We start from the raw sequence: 306 nt of genomic DNA on the forward strand, positions 1-306 counted from the left end.
AATCAAGAGCAGTGAGTGATTTCCGTGTTGTTGCTGTTTGATTAACATTAAGAAAGTGCTGTCACTTTAAGAGAATGCACTGATCCAGTGCACTGATACTGTTTGTTCAGCCGACTATGTCTGCTAGGATATCCACCGAGACGGGCATTTTGACATAATTTTTGAGTGAATTTGTCCATTCAAGCACAAAACTTCAAAGAGAGCTTAATATTTGCGCGCGTTCTGAGACGCGGGTTTACGCACTTCGGATGAGCGCACACACAGATCTTCTCACTGCGCGCGCGAGTTCGCGTCTTCTGGCTCTTT

Source organism: Sinocyclocheilus anshuiensis, unplaced genomic scaffold, assembly GCF_001515605.1.
Source record: "Sinocyclocheilus anshuiensis isolate Anshui unplaced genomic scaffold, SAMN03320099.WGS_v1.1 scaffold1915, whole genome shotgun sequence".
NCBI classification, from domain to species: domain Eukaryota; kingdom Metazoa; phylum Chordata; class Actinopteri; order Cypriniformes; family Cyprinidae; genus Sinocyclocheilus; species Sinocyclocheilus anshuiensis.